This window comes from Mauremys mutica, chromosome 6 (genome assembly GCF_020497125.1).
Source record: "Mauremys mutica isolate MM-2020 ecotype Southern chromosome 6, ASM2049712v1, whole genome shotgun sequence".
NCBI classification, from domain to species: domain Eukaryota; kingdom Metazoa; phylum Chordata; order Testudines; family Geoemydidae; genus Mauremys; species Mauremys mutica.
In genome coordinates this window covers 20,068,422-20,089,277 of record NC_059077.1, presented here as the reverse complement: position 1 = coordinate 20,089,277, position 20,856 = coordinate 20,068,422, and positions in this window count along the sequence as shown.

Genomic DNA, 20,856 nt, shown 5'->3' with positions numbered 1-20,856 from the left:
CCGGGACCCGCTGCTGAAGTGCCCCGAAGACCCGGAGCGGAAGGACCCCCGCCGCCGAAGACCCCAGACCCCCTGAATCCTCTGGGCGGCCCTGCATAACTCTCAACTGCTCTATAGAAGGAGGGACTCCCCTCATTGTAAAGCATATCTGCCTCCATCCCACTCTCATCTTGTGGTTTCTTGTTTTCATTATTGTAAACTACTGGCATGAAAAATATGAAGCTGAAGTTGTGGGCAACATTATTTACAGCAATGTTATGTAATTTAAAGCTTCTTGCAGTGTTATTTCTTGGGGCCTTTGTTCTTCAGTGTGTCCTCTGTGATTATTATCACCACAGTACATAACTGTGGTAAGAAAAACACTACATAGTAGAATGGATATAATACTCTGAGTATCTCCACCCCTAAGGAGACCAGGGTTAGTGAATAACTAGCCAGGGGCCCTAAACACATTTGTAGTTTGTTCTACACCTTTCCTCTCATTCCTTTTATAAAATACAACGACCCTGAAAAAGGAAAAGATCCATAAAAATAAAAAGATGTCCACTCTATAGTTGTAATAGTATGAAGGATAAAAATATTACTACTTTACTAAAAGGTAAGGTCATATAGCTGTAGCATAACTTCTGATGTATATATCTTGTTGAGATTCCCCCTTCTCCATCAAAAACTGAGAAAATCAGCTTTCACATTGTCTTCTTCATTCTGAAATCAATTCCATTGAGCTGAAGTCCTTGATTTCAATGGCAGACAGATTGAGCCCTGACTGCCAATTTATTCCTAATATCAGGAGGAACTGATGTTGAAAGGGAGCCATGAATGCACTCAAAAGGAAAAACGTGTTAGGCCATTTTCATCTTGTGCACATTGCAAGATTCAGACTTCTTTATGTGAAGTGCTGCTTGGTAATTATAGAGCATATGTATGCATATTCAATGCTTACGTGTTAATAAAAGGCAACAACATATGCTTTGTCAGTGAAACTACATGATTTGCATTGCAATGATGAAGACAGAGAAGGGTAGCAAACCCAGATGCTATAACAGCAACAGAATGAGAGTTATGCTCAACAGCAACCATTGAGCAAAGGGTCTGGAGCTGAGAATAGGAGTCTAAATAGTTGTTTAGCATCTGATCGCCACCCTAACCACAAAGCAAAGATAACATCATACCACACAAATAATAAAGTGAATGTGTTGGTATCATTATTAGGCTGGTCACACAGGGACAGATTCTGATCCCCTGACTGTTGAACTGTAACATACCCCCATAGGAGCCCCACTGAAGTTAATGGGACTATTCATGGCGGAAAGTGCTACACAGCACAAAGGTATCGGAATCTAGTCCAAGGTGATTTCTTAAGCAGTCCTGTGCACTTTTACAATGGCACATGTAAAAACGCTCTGAGACAGGATGACAAGAAATGTATGTTACTAACATTACTGAAAGGCCACAGCTGATCTTTTTATGAGCTGTGTATGATTGCCTGGGATGGGGTGTTCACCTCACACAAGTCCTGACCAGTTTAATGTGGGCCAGCAAGGGGCGATTAACCATATACTACACCCGGAGAGGAGCCAGGGGCTTGATAAGACCTAACTGCAGATGAAGCACAACTGCGGGAGGAGCTGGGATAGAATTATAAAGCCAGGAAGTGATAGAAAGTGGCAGTGGCTGAAGGGAAGGGTCCTGAAATCTGTCTCTAGAGGGAAAGGGAGTTGGTGAGGGACAAGGAGGAAATCCAATGGAAGACTAAGCCCTGGGATCTTCTCTTGGACTAGAGAGTCTGGCAAGTGGCCAAGAGGAGTGAAGTAGCCATGAGGAACAGAGGATGCTGTGGAAGTAAACCCAGTGATAGACCAGGAGGTAGGCAGGTGGGATAGGAAGGAGCTCTGGGAAACAGCAACAGTCAGGGGACCCTATGACTAGCATTCCAGGTCTGCGACAGTGGATGGATGACTTGATGATTACCTATTCTGTTCATGCCCTCTGGGGCACCTGGCACTGGCCACTGTCAGAAGGATACTGGGCTTTGGTCTGACAGTAGGGACATTCTTATGTTCACTTATGCCCCACCATGTTAAAAAAATTATGTAAACATGCAGCAAACACTGTTCTCTATTGTTCCAGTGCAGAGCGTGGAACATGTTGCTTTTTTCTTTATTAGAAAAACAGACAATGATGGGAAAAGTCCTAGAAGTTAGATCTTGGGAAAACTTATTAGGTCATCTTCTCCTGGAACGTATTAGCTTACATTAGAGATGAAATACATTATTATTGTTTTTATTAATGCTTTTATTTTGTTTTGCGAGAGAATGAATGAAAGCTGCCATCTGCTGCTACCCCCTCAAAGCACAGTAGGAATCCAAACTTTGCCACTCCTAGAATTAGAGAGAATCTAAGAGGGGATTTCTCTTGAATTCTCTTGCAGAACTACAACCACCCCTAAGCAAAGGAGGTCATATTTCACACTTGAGATTTAATCAGTGCATTTATGTGCGCCCGCCTAGTGCTCAGCAGGGGAAAGAAGCCGCGGGCCTGCGGTTGCCGGGGACAGAGAACTCCGGGGCTACAGGCGCCGGTGCTCTCTGTCCCCGGCAGGCGCGGGGCTGCAGCTTCTCTCCGGCCCTGCGCCTGCCGGGGACAGAGAACTCCAGGGCTGCAGGCGCAGGTGCTCTCTGTCCCCGGCAGGCGCGGGGCCGCGACTTAGCCGGAGAGAAGCCACCTTTTCCCGCTCTGTTTAGTCATAAAAGATTGAGATCAACTGATGCACTCTTACTAATAATTCCTAGGGTTGTATGTGTAGTTCCTGGTAATAGCGAATTCTTTGGTCTAACAAAGACTGAGGGCCTGACAAAGATCCCACACTGGTATAAATCAGGACTAATTCTACTGAAGTCCATGGAACCAATACATTTATGCATTATTTTAACAGATCACATAAGATCTGTTCTCCCTCAAGCCTATTATAAATCTTGTTTCCTAGCAGTGTGTGCTCACAAAGGGGAAAAGAAAGAACTGGGGAGTCCATTAATTTGTTTTCCCATTAAAACAAAATTTCCCCCTTTATAACTAGAGGTCAGGTGCTGAAACTAGGGGTGTGTGGGAAAGGTTTATTTTTAACTGATTTTTAATTTGGTGAGTAAAAACTAAACCACAAATCTAAGTTTAATTTGAGTTGAAAGAAACATGTCAAACATCAATTTGAAATAACATCATTTCTACAATTGACATTTCAGAAATTTTTGCTTTTAATTTTTTTCCCCAAATGTATTCACTGAATTCAACCTAAATGTCAGTTGGCTGAATTAACTCTGTTGTCACAATTTCATCAGACAATGAATTAACTGTCTATAAATACCATGAAATCAAATGAAGTTTTAAAAAAGTTTCCTTCTGCTTTTCCCAGTATTTGTCTAACCTAAACATGGAGCACGAAGGAGAAATTTAAATAGTGTTCAGCACAACTCATCATAAATGCAGTATGTGTGACCGTGTCTTTAAGAGTGACACCTGGGAGCATGCAAATGAGAACAGATATGGGGTCACAGTTGAGTGTAATACTCTGGGGACATGGCTTTATTATACACAAGAACTGCAACAGCAAGATATGAAAGAAAATAATAAGCATTTCCCTTTGTGAAAGAAAGAGGCATTCTGGTGGGTAGTTTAAGTATCGAAGAGGGCACAATGGCTCATTGCAATGGAAATATTGTGTGAATTTAATTCAAACATCTTCTTGGAAAAATATCACAAGATATTAACAATATCTGAAACAATGCCAGAATTATGGTCAGTAAGGCTATGCAGATATTTCCTCAGTTTGAAACTATCAGTTAGGATACATGCCTCTTCCTAGTGGTTCCCTCTCAGTGCTTTCTTTCCTCATGATCACTAGCTCAGCTACTGATCTCCCTGGAGATCTTAGTCTGATCTTCTTTAGTCTTTCCATGTCAGAATATCTGTTGTGGACAGCAAATTTTGCAGTATTGGGCCCTAAATTTGTTGCCTGCTGCCTGGATACCACTAGACAATCATTCCCAGTAAAAAAAGAGAGATTTTTCTTCAGGAGCTAGAGGTTAAGACACAGCAAGGCTTATGAGAAGCAGTGCCAGTCTGTCTTCAAAACATAGATCCAATAGCTCCTATTATTCTGCCTAACAGTATTGCAATTTCCTTTGTTTCCTTGTTCCAGATCTGCCAGAGAGAAATTCTGATTCTAAGGCAGGCTAAATCTAGTAACATAACAAAACTAGTGTTTTAGTAGTTTGCTTGTTACTGCAGGAATCCACATGTTTTTGATGCTATATGCCTTTTGGCATAATTAAATTAAGCAACAAATGAAACTAAACAATATATGAGGTTTGGTCTATTACTCACATTTTAAAACAGTTTGGGATATAAGAGACACACAGATTGTAATGCCCAAACCTGGCATCTTTCTAATGACCCTATCCATTTGGGAGCAGCAGTGGGGAGATTAGTTAATTGTTACTCCTTCCTTTGACATCAGTTCTGACACCAGAGGATGACTTGGCAACATTCTGAACACCTGCTGCTTGCAAAGCTCCTTTTCCAAGGGCCACTGCCTCTGTACAGATCGGAACCTTGCATAACAAAACCCTAAGAACAACACAGCATGTCTTCCCACAACTGAACATTTGCTTGCACACTAAGAAAAAAAACTCAAAAGACATCTGCCAGAATATTATTTGTATAGTGCCAGTAGCATACACGGTGCTTTACAAAACAAGTAAGACCCGGGCCATGCCCTGAAAACCTTACCATTTTACATCAACAAAAACAAAGCAGTTCGGGTATGGGAGAATTTTATTAACAACACTGGGAAAATCAAGGTTCAAGATACTCATGCAAGATGTTTTGAAGAGGGCTTTGAATGAGTCCAGGAAGGCAGTTGGTATTCAAGAGGTAGATGAACAGCTGTTCCAAACATAAGAGGCAACAGAGAGAAGGAGCAAAGCAGAGAATGAGAGAAGGAGATGAAGGGAGCAGTAAGAGGAGGACTGGAAGGAATATAATGAGCAAGAAGGCGAGTAGGAGGAAGAGAAAGCTGAAATGTAGGTGGTGAGAGAGTATGGTGTGAAAGGCCGTGAAGGTGATGCCAACTGAGAGGCAGAAAATCGTGAGTCAAACATTGAATCATAAGAAGCTTATGATGACAAAGGGTGCCCCAGCTACTTTTTATTTATACCAAGACTTCTGCAAAGTAACGCTCCCTGTCCTGAACACATTATATAAAAATCAATATTCATCATTGTGGGTTAAGCAATATGCAATGAGTCACTTTGCTGATGAGTATGTGAGTGTGACTGAGCAGTTATAAAAGTTGAAAATGTAATAAAGGGAAAAGAGCACGAATCAGCACAAAGAGGTACATTATGACAAAGAATACAAACATGGACACTTCTTTGAAAAGTTTCACCCGGGAGCAGGAGGAATTACGTTCCAGATAACCCCATTTTGGGGGATCTGGTCAGTGCTACAGGCAATTTGATGGAAATTAACTTGTTTCTAAACAATTTCTGCAAAACAATATTTTCCTGTTCATCCTTTTTGAATCTCTGCCTACCAATGCAGCCTTATTGCTGTGACTTTTTTCAGTGAGAGCAGCAGGTAGAACCAACCCACTTGAGCCAACATGTTAGATTTCAGGAATAAATTTACCAAATGAGAGGACCCTGAAATTAGATACTTCCATTCATATTTAGGCTCCTTTGAAAAATTAACTTATTTAAGTTCTGAACATAGATACAGGTCCCTAACTCCATCTATTCCATCTTACGTACTTACATGGTGCCCAGTATTGTAGTATCTGATACCATAATCTCTCAAAAATGTGGTGCAGTGGCCTTATTCTACCTTGTACTGGGAAATCAATGTAATCTTCCACCGCAATCAAACACAAATCTGTCAGTTAGGTACTTATTTACCCCCATTACCACTGTATATTCTCACAAGACCCTGTGAGGTATGAGCGTCCCTATTTTACAGATAGGGAACTGAGGCATAACAAGACTAAGTGACTTGAAAGAAAGTGACCTCAAAGCCTGTAAGAGCAGGAAACAGAACCTGGATTTCTCAAGTCCTAAGCTAGTGCCCTAACCACTGGATCTTCCTTTCTCTCTGTAACTACAGCTTAATATATGCATATATGTATTGAATGACCTGAATAAAGACCTCTTGCTATAGTCTTGTTCCATTTAGAAATAAAAATATATTGCATGAAGGACTAAATACAGGGGCCATGGGTAGTTAGGGCCACCATACAACCCCATACCCACTTGGTCTCACCCCATTACACCCTCCAACGAGACCTGCAGATCCATCTCTTCAGAGCTTTTCAGGGAGCAAGGACTGATGAGGCCCTGCACCTTTGTCAAATACCTATACCAGGGGTCGGCAACGGGTGGCTCGCGGCTCGCCAGGGTAAGCACCCTGGCGGGCCGGCCCGGTTTGTTTATCTGCCGCGTCGGCAAGTTCGGCCGATCGCGGCTCCCACTGGCCGCGGTTCGCGGTCCCAGGCCAATGCGGGAGGCAGGAAGCGGCACGAGCCGAGGGATGTTCTGGCCGCAGCTTCCTGCCTCCCGCATTGGCCTGGGACCGCGAACCGCGGCCAGTGGGAGCCGCGATCGGCCGAACTTGCCGACGCGGCAGATAAACAAACCGGGCCGGCCTGCCAGGGTGCTTACCCTGGCGAGCCGCGAGCCACCGCTTGCCGACCCCTGACCTATACCCACTTGATAAGGCCACCCACTTGTCTAATCTTCTATTCTCACACAGTAGTTATAATCAGCTAGGACATTGCTGTCAGCTCCCGGAGCTGAACTTTCCAGCAGTTGCTCCTGTTGTTAATCTGCCAGAGCCCATTTCTGTGATCCTCAGGGGACAAAAGATTGTGTTTATTATTTGGATTTAACAGTTGGGTTTGTATTTGGTTTGTGTTTCATCTTGCAGCAGTACTTATGCAGACCTTTAGGGGTAACTGTAGTTTATGGCAAGATTTTAAAAACGGGAGCCTAAAATTAGGCTCCTAAATCTATAGTTGACTATCCAAATAACCTGAATTTCAAAAGTCCTAAGCATCCAAAAGGTTATTCAGCATTTTGAAAAGCAGGCACCTAGCCATGGATTTACATGTGGGAAAACTGTCCACGGACTCATTCCAGCCTATATCATTGATCTTGTCTCTCTACTGCCATCCCCATTTTCTATTCCCATCTAACACTGGCCTGATCTCTGTTCCTCACTCAATCCATTTTTGGTGCAAGAGTCTTCTCCTTTGCAACTCGTGACATCTGGAACAGCCTTTCTTAATCATTTATCAGCTCTCAAACTCCATTCACATCTTTTTTTCCTTGCCTGTATCACTTAGCTAAATGCTATAGCCCGTGGTATGCAAGTCAGACTAGATATGGGGTGGGCAAACTACAGCCCACAGGCTGTGCCCAGGCTATCAGATATTTTAGTCCGGCCTTCGAGCTCCCGCTGGGGAGCAGGTCAGGGGCTTTCCCCACTCCGTGCGTGCCATGGCTCTGTGCGACTCCTGGAAGCAGCGGCATGTCCCCCTTCCATTTCCTACGCGTGGGGTATCCAGTGGGCTCCGCACGCTGCCCCCACCCCAAGCGCTGACCCAGCAGCTCCCATTGGCCAGGAGCCACGGCCAATGGGAGATGTGGGGTGTCACCTGAAAACGGGGCAGTGCGCAGAGGTGCCTGGCTGCGCCTCCATGTAGGAGCCAGAGGGGGGACATGCTGCTGCTTCTGGGAGCTGCTTGAGGTAAGTGCTACCCAGAGCCTGAACCCCTGACCTCCACCCACACCCCGACGCCATACTTGAGCCCTGATCCCCCTCCTGCCCTCTGAACCCTCGGTCCCAGCCCAGTGCACCCTCCTGCACCCCAAACCCCTCATCTCCAGCCCTACCCCAGAGCCCTCACACCCCTGAACTCCAAACCCCTGCCCCAGCCTGCAGCCTCCTCCCTCACACCCCAACCCCTCGCCCCAGCCCTCCCACACGCGCTGCCTCAGCCCAGAGCCCCTTCCCATACTCCATACCCCTCTGTACCACCCCCAGCCTGCAGCCCTTCCTGCACCCCAAACCCCTCATCCCCAGCCCTACCCCAGAGCCCTCACACCCCTGAACTCCAAACCCCTGCCCCAGCCTGGAGCCTCCTCCCTCACACCCCAACCCCTCGCCCCAGCCCTCCCACACGCCCTGCCTCAGCCCAGAGCCCCTTCCCATACTCCATACCCCTCTGTACCACCCCCAGACTGCAGCCCTTCCTGCACCCCAAGCCCCTTATCCCTGGCCCACCCCAGAGCTCACAACTCCAGCCGGAGCCCTCACACCCCCCGCATCCCAACTCCCTGCCCCATCCTGGAGCCCTCTCCTGCACACTGACTTCCTCATTTCTGCCCGCACTCCAGAGCCCACACCCCCAGGCAGAGCCCTCACCCCCTCTCGCACCCCAACCCCCAATTTCATGAGCATTCATGGCCCACCATACAATTTCCATACCCAGATGTGTCCCTCCCGCCAAAAAGTTTGCCCACCCCATACTAAATGAGCATAATGGTCTCTTCTAGCCTTAAAACAAAACCAAAAAATATGAACCTCTTAATTCCTCTTTCCCTCTGCCATTATTTATCTGTAAGGCTATGGCTACACTACAGCGTTTATACTCTCACGTAGGTGCTCTAAGCCAGCAGAAGACAGCTCTTCTGTTGACTTAATTAATCCATCTCCAATGAGCCGAGGCAGCTATGTCACAGGACAAGCTCTCCTGCTGACATAGTGCTGTCCACACCGATACTTAGGCGGTGTCATTAATGTCGCTCAGGAGCATGGGCGGCATGTATCATAGGCTGGGGAAGGCTATGCTCCCCCAAACAGCCTGGCATGGCCCCACACTCCTCCCCGAGGCCCCCTGCTTGCTCTTCCCCCTTAGCCTGAGCCCAGGCAGGCTACTCGTCTTCCAGGAAGCCTGCTGGGACTGGGGCTGGGGCTTGGGCCCAGTGCTTGGGAGGGGTGGGGGGGATATTGCCCCTGCCTTGCCCTGGCTGTAAGACAATTCCTTAAAGCGATAGTACACCATGACAGCATCTTACCTAGTCAATAATAGGATGAGTTTTAGACCATAAACATAGTATAAGATGGTACTACACTGTTTGGGTTTATATTGTAAAATATATTGCAAACTTTACAACAACACTGCAAGCGACAAATATGTGAGACATTTATTGTTTTGAGGTTGAGAAATTTCATCCTGTACCATACCATCTTGTTTGCATTTCTCAGTTTTCCTCTTAGTATATTATCAATTACAGTATTGATTTACTCCAGGATTTTATTCCATACACATCTTCTTTTACAAGGTACCTCTTCAAAACTCCACAGCCATGGAGGACTCAGCAATAATTAGAGACAGCCTCTGATTAAAGACTTTTGGGAACTGAAATTAGTTTTCCTCATCCATAAACATTCAGTGTTGGCCACTTGATCCATGACTTGACAATGTGAAGTGTCACCTAAGAGCAACAGTGTTCCTGGCAGCACAAGTGGCAGCAGCTGTTGCATTCGCTGTGTTCAGTGACGCAGCTCGTCTGCAATATGCTAGAAGCTAAAAATGTCTTGGTTCTTATACACTGGTGGACTCTCCCCACTCCAAGATTCTGGATCCTCTGTAAGGTACTTAATCATGCACAGCTGTGGCCAAATTATGGCTGGCTCTGCACAGACACTAAAGGGTAAAAGATTTTTCCTCCACATACAAAAGCATAAATGTCTGCTGCCTTTGATGCTTAGGGGAGTGAACCTTCTGCCTTTCTTAATGTAGCTCTGCCTAGTGGTGGTTTGTTAATATCTGCAGTCAAGCTATGGCTCATGCTAGCGAAAATGCAAGAGTAGATTTTTCAAATTGATTGTACTGGTGCTATTGGTCCAACAATTAAAAGCAAGAGACTAGTAGAAAGATGTTAATAGAGCCTACTGCAGTTTCCACTATGGTTATTGTGAGGCGGTGTATAGTGAGGTTAATCCTTGATAAATACCATGTAGATTAACTAAATAAGAATACGGAAATGAAGCAGGGATGTACTGAATCCCAACTATATGTCTGAAAGTTGGCAACATCTTAAAACAATACAGTTTCAGTTCACTGTTGAAAGATCACTTGTTAAGCAATAACATTTATTTTCTCAAACTTGTTGAAATCCTTTACAAACAGAAATTTGGCTCGAAATACTGAGCCCCTGTATGGTGATTGTTGCCAACGTTTCACAAAGGTATTTTGTCATTCTCCTAGTAGCTTGGGAATCAGCTTGTGTTGTTTCAAAATAAGAACATAAGAACGGCCATACTGGGTCAGACCAAAGGTCCATCAAGCCCAGTATCCTGTCCTCTGACAGGGCCAATAGCAGGTTCCCCAAAGGGAATGAACAGATAGGGCATGGATCACTTGATGATAACCTGTCACCCAATCCCAGCTTCTGGCAAACAGGCTAGGGACACCATTCCTGCCCATCCTGGCTAATAGCCAGTGATGGACCTATCCTCCATGAATCTGTCTAGCCCCCTTTTAAGCCCCATTATAGTATTGGCCTTCACAACACCCTCTGGCAAGGAGTTCCAGAGGTTCACAGTGCGTTGCATGAAAAAATACTTTCTTGTGTTTGTTTTAAACCTGCTACCTATTAATTTCATTTGGTGGCCCTTTGTTCTTGTATTATGAGAAAGAGTAAATAACATGTCCTTATTTACTTTCTCTATACCACTCATGATTTTATAGATCTCTATCATATCCCCCTTAGTCGCCTCTTTTCCAAGCTGAAAAGTCCCAGTCTTATTAATCTCTCCTCATACGGAAGTCGTTCCATACCCCTAATCATTTCTGTTGCCATTTTCTGAAACTTTTCCAATATATCTTTTTTGAGATGGGGTGACCACATCTGCAATATTCAAGGTGTGGGCGTACCATGAATTTATATAGAGGCAATGAGATATTTTCTGTCTTATTATTTATCCCTTTCTTGATGATTCCCAACATCCTGTTCGCTTTTTTGACTGCCACTGCACATTGAGTGGATGATTTCAGAGAACTATCCACAATGACTCCAAGATCTCCTTCTTGAGTGCTAACAGCTAATTTAGACCCCATCATTGTATATGTATAGTTAGGATTATGTTTTCCAATGTGCATTACTTTGCATTTATCAACATTAAATTTCATCTGCCATTTTGTTGCCCAGTCACCCAAAATAATTGTACACAAACTAGAATAATACAAGAAAAAAAACATCTTCAGTTGGGTCCACTGACTTCTATTCCCCTTAAGAAAATGTAATACACAGAACTATCAGAAGTTTCCTCCTCAGGAGAATTTTCTTTGCATCTAGTCTCCCCTACCTCACATCTGAACCATTCTTTTTTTCCCTCCATCTGCCACGGGACTAAAGCTGACAACAAAGAATACACAGTGAAATGATTCTATGTACACACATTTACATTCCTGTAGTTTTAAAAAACGGAATCGTGTATTAAAACTTAAAATTTCCAGGTGCTACACAGTAATGTTGGTATTTATAAGGGTAAGTCTGTTTGTTAAAGCAAGACCCTGGGAATCAGAATTCCTGAGTCTAACGTCCAACCCGCAAAACACTCACTTTGGACCAGATTCTGCAACCTTTACTCACTTTGATTAGCACTTTTTCATGTGAATAAATCCATTTAAATCAATAAGATTACATACGTGAGTAAATACTCCTCAAGGTGAGTAACAGTTGCGGAAGCCAGCACGGCAAGATTTAAATTACACCTCTACCTCAATATAATGCTGTCCTTGGGAGCCAAAAAGTCTTACTGTGTTATAGGTGAAACCGCGTTATATGGAACTTGCTTTGATCCACCAGAGTGTGCAGCTCCGCCCCCCAGAGCGCTGCTTTACCGCATTATGTCCGAATTCATGTTATATTGGGTCGCGTTATATTGAGGTAGAGGTGTACTTGTCTTTTCCTTTCTGTTCAATTGTCTCTTATAGAACATAGGCAGACTGGTAATGCATTCCTCATAGGGTGTTCTGAGGCTTACTTAGGTAACATTCCCCAGGGTACTATCTGGACTGTTGGACAGTTGTGGCCCTTCAATTCTCCAACCTGGGGTGCCTTTTACACTGTTTCACTATGAGAGCAACCACTCCTGGCTGGCTCTCACACAATCTTCAGCAATCTAACCAGGAAGAAGAGGTGGTTGACGCTTTTTTTAAACAACTAACAAAATCATCCAAAGCACAGGACTTCGTGGTGATGGGGGACTTCAACTACCCAGAGATCTGTTAGGAAAAATACCACAGCAGGGCACATATTAGCAGGGCACAGATTAACACAGCAGGGCAGAACAAGTTATGGGAATGTATTGGAGACAACTTCTTAATTCAGAAGGTGCAGAAAGCTACCAGGGGGAGGCTGTTCTAGATTTGATTTTGACAAATAGGGAGGAACTGGTTGAGAATTTGAAAATGGAAGGCAGCTTAGGTGAAAGTGATCATGAAATGGTAGAGTTCATGATTCTAAGGAATGGCAGGAGGGAAAGCAGCACAATAAAGATAATGGATTTCAAGAAGGCAGACTTTAGCAAACTGGTAGGTAAGATTCCATGGGAAGCAAGTCTAAAAGGGAAAAACAGTTAAAGAGAGTGGCAGTTTTTCAAAGAGACATTATTAAGGGCATAAGAGCAAACCATCCCACTGTGTAGGAAAGATAGGAAGTATGGCAAGAGATCACCCTGGCTTAACCAAGAGGGCAAATATACTGCCCATCTAGAAAAGGGGAAATAAGAACAACCTGGGGAATTACAGACCAATCAGCTTAACCCAGAAAGATAATGGAGCAAATAATTAATCAATCAATTTGCAGACACCTAGAAGATAATAAGGTGATAAGTAACAGTCAGCATGGATTTGTCAACAACAAACCATGTCAAACCAACCTAATAGCTTTCTTTGACAGGGTAACAAGCCTTTTGCGTGGGGGGGGAAGCAGTAGATGTGGTATATCTTGACTTTAGTAAGGCTTTTAATACTGTCTTGCACAACCTTCTCATAAACAAACTAGGGAAACAGAATCTACATGGAGCTAGGTTGGCTGTATAACTGGTTGGAAAACCATTCCCACAGAGTATTTATCAGTGGTTCACACTCAAGCTGGATGGGCATATCAAGTGGGGACCTGCAGGGATCAGTTCTGGGTCCAGTTCTATTCAATATCTTCATCAATGATTTAGATAATGACATAGAGTGTACACTTATAAAGCACTTATACCCACTGAGCATCTTGGTGCCTTTTTAATTATTACTCACCCAGAGGTGCTCTGGGTCTTCGGCGGCGGGCCCTCACTCGCTCCAGGTGTCTTCGGCAGCATTTCCTTCAGTGCCGCCGAAGACCTGCGGAGCGAGTGAAGGTCCTGCCGCCGAGGTGCCACCGAAGACCTGGAGCACCGCCGGGTGAGTAAAAGCACCACCCTGTCAGTAAAAGCACTGCAGTGGGGGGCCCCTTCTTTTTGTGATGCTCCCCCTGTTCCCTCCTCCTGGCTACACCACTGGGATGATACCAAGATGAGAGGGGTTGCAAGTGTTTTGGAGGATAGGATTGTGGTGGGTTAGATTACAGAAACCCCCTTTGGGACTGCCACCTGATGTGCCTAGACTTCAGTCCCTTGCCTGGTTTGAGCCAGATTCGCTTGCCTGCTGCAAACACAGATCCACGTCTGAATCACGTTCTCCACAAGCCGCAGGCTTAACTGAAAACAGCTTAAGAAGTGCTCCTGTCTCCAGCACTCAGATACCCAACTCCCAGTGGGGTCCAAACCCCAAATAAATCCCTTTTACCCTGTATAAAGCTTATACAGGGTAAACTCATAAATTGTTCACCCTCTATAACACTGATAGAGAGATATGCACAACTGTTTCCCCCCCGCAAGGTATTAATATATACTCTGGGTTAATTAGTAAGTAAAAAGTGTTTTTATTAAATACAAAGAGTAGGATTTAAGTGGTTCCAAGTAATAACAGACAGAATAAAGTGAATTACCAAGCAAAATAAAACAAAACACGCAAGTCTAAGCCTAATACAGTCAGAAAACTGAATACAGATAAAATCTCACCCTCAGAGAGGTTTCAATAAGTTTCTAACACAGACTGGACGGTACAGTCCCTTGGTACAGTCCTTATTCCAGCTCAGGTATTAGCTATGGGATTTCTCATGATTGCAGACCACTTTATTCTGTTCCACCCCCTTATATATCTTTTCTACAAGGCAGGAATCCTTTGTCCCTCTCTGGGTTCCCACCCCTCCTCCTAAATGGAAAAGCACCAGGTTAAAGATGGATTCCAGTTCAGGTGACATGATCACATCTCACTGTAAGCCTTCATTACCCACTTGTAAGTCTTCCTGCATACAGGTGTGCTGGCAAGTAAACAGAGCCACATACAACTAATTGTCCTGGTTAATGGGAGCCATCAAGATTTCACACATTAATGGCCCACACTTTGCATAATTACAATAGGATCTCAGAGTTATATTTCATATTTCTAGTTTCAGATACAAGAGTGATACATGCATACAAATAGGATGACCACACTCAGTAGATTATAAGCTTTGTCATGATACTTTACAAGAGACCTTTTGCATAAAGCATATTCCAGTTACATTATATTCACACATTAGCATATTTTCATAGAAACATAGAGTGCAACATCACAAGGATTAAAATTCAAAGTGATCTGGACAAACTGGAGAAATGTTCTGAAAAAAATAGGTGAAATTCAATAAGGATAAATGTCAAAGTACTCCACTTAGGAAAGAAAAATCAGTTGCACACATACAAAATGGGAAATGGCTGCCTAGGAAGGAGTACTACAGAAAGGGATCGGGGGGTCATAATGGATCACAAGCTAAATTTGAGTGAACAGTGTAACACTGTTGCAAAAAAGAAAACATTCTGGGATGTATTAGCAGGATTGTTGTAAGCAAGACATGAGAAGTAATTCTTCCGCTCTACTCCACGCTGATTAGACCTCAACTATAGTACTGGGTCCAGTTTTGGGTGCCACATTTCAGGAAAGATGTAGAAAAATTGGAGAAAGTCCAGGGAAGAGCACCAAAAATTATTACAGGTCTAGAAAACATGACCTATGAGGGAAGATTGAAAAATTTGGGTTTATTTAGTCTGGAGAAGAGAAGACTGAGGCATGGTTACACTTGTGAGTTAGAGCGCATTAAAGCAGCCCCGGGTGCCCTAACTCACAGCCCATCCACACTGGCAAGGCACTTAGAGCTCCTGGACTAAGCAGCTGGAGCGCCCCTGGTAATCCACCTCCACGAGAAGCATAATGCTTGGTGCACCTCGGCTGGAATGCCCGGGCATCAGTGTTAACGAGGTGTTGCATTACTGCACTCTGATCGGCCTCCGGAACAGTGGTTTCCCCAGGAATTGAAATTGGGGGGGGGGTTTCGAATTTACAGGGGGCGTGTCAGGACCAATGAGATATATAAAAGAGATATGAATAAAGTAAATGTTTTGTTAGGATTATGCAAATTTAACATAAGAATAATGCAAGTTACACCAAAACACATAACAGGTCTAGATTTCTAAAAAAATATACATTTAAAAAAAAGTATTTAATTTAAATTGACTTTTGAAAAGTAAGCCATCATGGGGTAAGAGGAAAGTCCTCTCATGGATCAGTAACTGGTTAAAAGATGGAAAGGGTAGGAATAAATTATCAGTTTTCAGAATGGAGAGAGATAAATAGTGGTATCCCTGAGGGGTCGGTACTGGGACCAGTGCTGTTCAACATATTAATAAATGATCTGGAAAAATGGGTAAACTGTGAGGTGGCAAAATTTGCAGATGATACAAAACTACTCAAGATAGTTAAGTCCCAGGCAGACTGCGAAGAGCTACAAAGGGATCTCACAAAACTGGGTGACTGGGCAACAAAATGGCAAATTAAATTCAGTGTTGATAAATGCAAAGTACTGCAAATTGGAAAGCAATCTCAACTATACATACAAAATGATGGCATCTGAATTAGCTGTTAACACTCAAGGAAGAGATCTTGGAGTCATTGTGGATAGATCTCTGAAAACATCCACTCCATGTGCAGCAACAGTCACAAAAGCAAACAATGTTGGGAATCATTAAGAAAGGGATAGATAATAAGACAGAAAATATCATATTGCCTCTATATAAATCCATGGTACGTGCACACCTTGAATAGTGTGTGTAGATCTGGTCACCCATCCTAAAAATATATATATATTGGAATTGGAAAAGGTACAGAGTTGGGCAACTAAAATGATGAGGGGTATGAAACAGGAGGAGAGATTAAAGTGACTGGGAATTTTCAGCTTAGAAAAGAGATGACTAATGGGGATATGATAGAGGTCTACAAAATCTTGACTGGTGCGAAGAAAGTGAATAAGGAAATTTTATTTAATCCTTCACATAACACAAGAACTAGCAGTCACACAATGAAATTAATAGGCAGCAGATTTTAAAAAAACAAAAGGAAGTATTTCTTCACACAATATAAAGTCAAGCCAGGGAACTCTTTGCCAGGGGATGCTGTGAAGACCAAAACTATAACAGGATTTTAAAAAGAACTAGATAAATTCCTGGAGAACAGGTCCATCTGTGGCTATTAGCCAGGATGAGAGGGATGCAACGCCATGCTCTGAGTGTCCCTAGCCTGTTTGCCTGAAGCTGGGAATGGGCAACAGGGGATGGATCACTTGATGATTCCCTATTCTATTCATTCCCTCTGAAGCACCTGGCCTTGACCACTGTTGTAAGACAGGATACTGGGCTATATGGACCATGGGTCTGACCCAGTATGACCATTCTTATGTAAAAATTATTATAATAAAAATGTTTAGTACAGAAACTCCCCAACATAATGACCTACAAGATAGCAACAATGTGAGATAACAACCTTGGCAAATACTGCATTTTAAAAATCTTGGCCTACTGGGAAACATATTTATATAAGTTTCCATTCCCAGTCACAAATCTAGCATTCTGGAGCAAAGTGACTAAAATATAGTCCAACAAACAAATGTTTATTTAACGTGCCCCTCACTTTTCCCTCCACCGCACTCCACTCACCGGTGTTGCACTTGGTCAGTAGAGTCTCAGAGTTCAGAGGTGCTTTCACGTGAGTACACCTTCCAGGTGGGGGACAAAAAGGCACAGTTTGCCCTGGCCACGGCTGTTCGTTGTGCCACGGTTCACTCCACCACTCTGTTGCCAATGGCCCTGCACAGTCACCTTCCGCTGTCACCTACCACTGTGACCTCTGCGAGTTGGTCTCTTGAGGTTCCATCAGCTCTCAGTGATTTCAGCTGAGCTCTCAGTGCGGGAACCTCGCTGCTAGTGCAGTCTGGGCTGTCTCTTACACAAAAACACCGTACCCACAGGAACACTGTCCCCACATCAGGACTAAGCACTTAGACCTGATTGTCAGTGATTTCAGCTGCAGTGGTCACTTAACAGAACAAAAGACTATCTATGGAGCCTAATCAGCTCTGTCTTTAAACAGTGGAGAGGGACAGGTCCCCACCCTCTCTCGATGCCTTCAAATCATCACAGGCTAAGTACAGTTCTACTGCCCTTTACTCATACAATAAGAACAACATTTCATCCCCCCTTCCCCCCACATTCAAGTGGTTTGTAACCCAACCCCAGCCAAAATCTATCACTTGGACAACACAGCTCTGTTTGCTGGATACCTAGGTAGATTAGGTGTGAATGTAAATATAATCTGGCCCTGAAGCCTTAGCCCCCTAGCTCATCACTACCTGTCAGGGAGAGCTCATTTAGACTTTGCTTACAAATCATCATTTGAAATTATTAGGTTGGCCAACATCACCGAAATGAATGCACTGACATTGTCATAAAAAACAGCTGTATAAGGAAGCAAGGAAGCTAGTCTATGTTCATACTTTTCAAATCTATTATACTTTTTCAGATACACATATTTTATCATACACTGTATAAGCTTTTAAAGTGTGTATTAATGTTTCAGTTTAAATTCAGATTTCCAAACAGTCACTAAATTGGTATGTAACTAGCTCACAAAATTGGGGGGGGGGGGTGTTGGGAAAATTCTGGGGGGGTGTAGGGAAATCACTGCTCCGGAAACGTCCCACAATCCTCTTAAGTCAAGTGGCCACTCTTGTCATTGTTTTGGAATCACTGCAGGAATGCGGATATGCCCTTTCAAAGCTCTGTTTCTGACAGCTGGCATGCTTATCTTCTTTGGGACAAAGTGAACCATTACTGTGGAATGCTGTGTGTGTGAGAGAGAGGCGGGGGTTGGGGGAGAGGAGGGTCTGCTGCTGTCTGAACTTACAAGACAGCATGTTGATATGCTCTCAGCTCCCCCAAAACCCACTCGCTCTCCCCCCCACATACACACAACACACTCCCTGTCACACTCCAACCCACCCACCCCATTTGAAAAGCATGTTGCAGCCACTTGCATGCTGGGATAGCTACCACAATGCACGGCTCTCCATGGCCATCACAAGAGCTGCTAATATGGCCACTCCAGTGCGCTTGAATCTGATAGTGTGGACACACTGCAGCGCTTTCCCTACTGCAGTCTCTGAGGGCTGGTTTAACTCACAGCGCTCTACATCTGTAAGTGTAGCCAGGCCCTGAGAGAGGCCATGATAACTGTTTTCAAGTACACAAAATACTCTTGGGGGAATTATGCACCAAAAAATTATAAATTCTGCACACAATATTTTAAAATTCTGCAAATTTTATTTGTCAAAATAACACTATATAATCACTCCAGTTTCAATTATTTTGGTAATTTATTTCAAAAGACCTGTCAGCAAGTATGTCTATAACAGTACAGACACATGCACAAAAATTTTCGCAGGAATAGAGAGTTAAAGAAACCCCTATGACAACCCAGTTCCTGTTTCTCTGCCCCCTCCCCCACAGAGCCCAGCCGGGGGGGGGGGGGGGAGACATTCACACCCCCTTCTCCCCAGAGCCCAGCCATGGCCCCCCCCAACCCAGACACTCACAACCCCTCCCCCCACAGAGAGCAACTGTGGAACTCTCACTGGCCCAAAGTCTCACACCCCTCCCCCTGAGTCCAGCCATAGCCCCCTTAGCCCAGACACTCACATCCTCTACCCCAGAGGCCAGCTACAGCCCCCCACCCCAGCCCAGCCACTCACACCCTTTTCTCTCCAGAGCCCAGGGATCCAGATGGAAAAACAGCCCCGGGCTTGCACGGAGTTTCTTGCGCGCTGCCTCCTTCTTCCTTCAGGGTGTGCTGGGAACTGCAGCTACTTGGAACCCTCCACTTCCCTCCCTCTCCCCCTCGGCCTTGTCTTTTATTTGTGAACTGGGCTCTCCTGGGTCCAGCAACCCCTAGTGGTGACTAGCAGCACTGCAGCCCATTTCTGTGGGGGAAAATAAAGTGTGTGCGCATAACATTAATTTCTGCAAAATTTTCCATTGGCCCAAAATTACCCCAGAAGTAATAAAAAGTTGTTACAAGAAGGAGGGAGAATTTTTTTTCTCTAACATCTGAGGATAGGACAAGAAGCAATAGGCTTACACTGAAACAAGGGTGGTTTAGGTTGGACATTAGGAAAAACTTCCTGTAAGAGTAGTTAAGCACTGGAATAAATTGCCTAGGGAGGTTGTGCAATGTCCATCACTAGAGGTTTTTAAGAACAGGTTAAACAAACCTAGAGATGGCCTAAATAATACTTAGTCCTACCATGAGTGCAGGGGACCCCTTCCCCAGTTCATTGATGCTTCCTTTGTCTTTCAAATGTTGTTGATCCTGTGAGTAGAGATGAGGGGAGAGAAGTGATTTGGGGCCTCTGTTCCTCATTTTTATATCCTTTTCCTCCTCTTTGAGAATCAGAGGGTTCAGGCGACAGCAAGTTTGTTCCTTTGCCAAGATGTAAATTTTTCACTTGCACCCTTCTTCCTGCCAAAGAATGGCCGCTTAAGTAGGTGATAGTTCATTTGATTACATTGACGCTTGGCTGAGGTGTTGGCTAGCCTTTTGTCTTTGGTGAACTGGTCTGAAGCTGTTTCCTCAGACTTGGACCATGCCTTATACAGTAGAATTTCATAACTTTAAATATAACATTGCCACACATTTTACCAGGGCAATTATGTTCAGCAGATTATGAGTTTTCAAATGATGCCTCACAAAGCATATTTCGTACAAAAATTATCATAGACTTGTAAAAAGGGTGAACATAAGAGTACAGACTGTCACATTAAGTACTTGGAGATACACAACATTTATCATCTGATGGAGTATCGTTATTGCAAACATAATGCCTGCTACCCAGAATGTCTCCTCACTATTAAGAAGTTTAACTAATGCCCAGCCTGGAGGAGTGCAGACTACAAAAGGTATGAATAGTAGTGCATACCAAAATGCTGTGCTGTTACTCCCCTGTGTGGACAATGAGGGTGTGAACAAAAAGGTTCCTAATTCATATCAATGTCATTCTCTTCCAACAGGACTACATTAACGTAAACTAGGAACTTTTTAGTTCGTGCCTGCAGTGTCCACACGGGGGAGTAACCGTGCACTCTTTGGTGCACACTGCTGTTCAGACCTCCGTTGTCTGAATTGCAATGCAGCATAGACATAGGCTTAGTCAGACTCTCCTCTTATTCACACCCACACAGCTTCACTGAAGTTCTTTACTACTGTCTGCTTCTCACGATCACAAGGGGAGCGTTGGCTGTAGCCAGCAACCTTGAAATGCCTTGTGTGTACATCTGAGG